Raw genomic sequence first — 2,919 nt, 5'->3', positions numbered from 1 at the left:
GGGGAGAACCTATATACAGTATATACATTATTTTTTAAATAAAAATCACAAAACTAATGTCACTTAAAAAAGCAAATAGACAATAATTATCAATATCAATAGTCGACTCAGTTCAACCGCTTAAATACCATATGTCAGGGTTGGATCAAGCACCGAGAAAGAGACAGCTAAACAATGAACCTTCCTATCTGGCTTCAGCCCACAAATCACAGGTGCCTGTCAATCAGGTGATGGAGCCGAAGCTGAAAACAGGATGCCCTAAAATAAAACAGGATGTAGCACAACATATTCTTTCTATGTTCAGGCAAGAAAATGTGTTTATCATTGTGGCCTGGGATGCATGCTGCTGCTTGAATCTAACAGGGGACACTTGCTGCTTGAAATAGGTGGTGTGCTGTGAAATGGTGAAATAGTTCAAGATGCTGGAGTTTTTTGGGGATGAAGGAAAGAAAAAAAGGGTTTTCTCATAAAAGTAAACTTTTTTTCCTCATTTCAGGCTGATTTGATGAATTAATATTTAAAGGCTGTGCCATTGTGTTTAACGCAGATAAGACAAAAACACCCAAAGAAACTGCAAAAAAATGTGGAGCTGAGATTGAATTACACTCGTGTTTTACACGAGGTTAAAATGATCAAAAACGCGAGATTAAAGCCACCTTCGGCAAATTGTGGTCTCCTTGCTTTTCACGGTCAACATAGCAAATGGAATTTGTCGGAATAATCATTATGTTTCTCAGCTTTTCTTATTTTCAACACAACTAGTGAGGAACAATAGCTTCACTCTAAAAGGAATATATTTACCTTTCAAATGTCAAATTGTTGTTGTCTCAGGATTGTTGCACCAACAGCTATGGCATGTGGCAAGCAATCGTCCCGTGGGCACGCCACACAAACACAGAAATGCACACGTGCCCACACACATATAAACACACCTGTAAACATATACCATGTGCTGGTATGTCTGCAACCGTCTCCTCCTCTCATCACATCCATATACACTTCTCCTCCTCCTCGCACCCCACCCACAGAGCCTCCCCCGATGTTGTGGCCTGCCCGTGACAGTAATTGAGGGAAGCTGGCCGGAACAGTGTGATGATGGGGGTGGAGGAGCAATGGATGGGAGAAGAGAAAGACATGAAAAGAGAAAGGGAGGGGGGAAATCATTCATCTGAGACCCATGGATGTGGAATGGCATATTACAGGTCTAATGTGTAATTAGATAGATAGGAATAAGGTCAGTATGGTCTGAGAGGAGGTAATTGCTGTTGTTACAGTGCCACCTAGTGGCGAAGTGGTTATAAGGAGTCTTCATCTTCAGGTTGACCGTTTGTGGAGAGAATATAGATCCAATTAGAGGTTAACAGTGATTTATGACACATTCTTTATCATATCCAAGTGATATTTCTCGTGTCATTTTTTTTTTTACTTCTCAAACTTGTTTGTTTTGGTCATGTGGTTCTTGTGCTGCTGACCAGCTGATTTACATCTGGTACAAAATTTTGCTTTGTAAATTATTTATTTTTCAACTTTGCTCAATATTATATAGCATAAACATGACAGGCATGTTTAACACAATGTCATTGTGTAATGATCTTGTCTCTACGTGGCTGATATGGTAATGTTGCAAGAGATGCAGGCCTCCCCTGCTGCGCTAGCTGACATCAGGTGTGTGGTACAGACCTCCTAGAGACAGATCATGTAACAGGAAGCTGCTAAAGCAGTCAAACCTGTTTTGAACATAGATATTACTGTCCTGCAGCACAGCACAGCAGCCTTGCGTTTACAAATGCATCTTAATATATGGCTGTGCAGCACTAAGCTTGTGGCCTGTGCATGTCTTTCAATTTCCACAGACATCATGGTTTGTTAATGTTTTGGTGTGTGCAAATGGGCATGATGATGAAACCTTATATGTAAAGTAGGCTCTTTTTTTTCTTCTTTAAAAATGTCATCATGTAGCCTATTTTACATATCAGCAAATTACTGTAAAATACAATAGACACATTAAAGTTAAATTTTAAACGGGCTGTTTATTAGTACGTTATTGCAAAAGCTTTCTGACAAACTTTTTTTTACCTGTCCTGGCCATGTATAATTACACATTTACAAAACACAGCTTTTGTGAGGTCTTCTGATGAGATTGAAGATTAATGATGCAGCTGCGCTTGTTGCACCTTTTTCCCTATTCTATGCAGAAACATGAATGATAATCCGTATGGTATCATCAAACTGCTATATAAGCTATATAAAAACTGTCTCTTTTTTTTTTTATAGACCACATAAATCACTGGAAAAAATAATCACATCAAAATAATGAACTAGCAGTATGTTTATATTGTTTTAATCTGTTTCATATTTTTTGTTTCAGCTGAATACCTTGTGTTGAGCTTTATTTGTGCACTTTGAAAAATTTGTCATTTGTTGCCAAACACTGCAAGTACTTTAGGTAATGAAATAAAGAATACTATTGTCTAAATGAAGTCAGGTATGCTGGTTGTTCTGCTGTCCAAACATCACACAGCTCAGAACATTCACCTTTTCACATACAAATGTGTGATGTGTGTGTGTGTGTGTGTGTGTGTGTTCATGCTAGCACACCCAGCCTTCGTTCGATTACATGGGCCACTGCCTGCGCCATCTCTCCAGTTTCACCTCTCTGCTCTCCCAGACGTCTCATATGGCCCAGAGGGATGGTGTTGATGTGTGAGGCAGAGGAGGGAAGAGGGCAGGCGGTGACACACATTATCTCAGGGAGAAGCTCAAACTGCAGCCTCTATCTCCTCTCTGCTGACTTCAACATCTAACATTTGGTTCCAGCAATGCCACATTGCTCTTGTTAAGAGCTGATAACTTCAGATAACTGTTATTTGCTGTGACAAAATGAGTGGGAGGCAGCACAGAACACCAACGGCATCCTGT

This window comes from Odontesthes bonariensis, chromosome 4 (assembly GCF_027942865.1).
Source record: "Odontesthes bonariensis isolate fOdoBon6 chromosome 4, fOdoBon6.hap1, whole genome shotgun sequence".
Taxonomy (NCBI): Eukaryota; Metazoa; Chordata; class Actinopteri; order Atheriniformes; family Atherinopsidae; genus Odontesthes; species Odontesthes bonariensis.
This window is presented reverse-complemented; position numbering follows the sequence as displayed.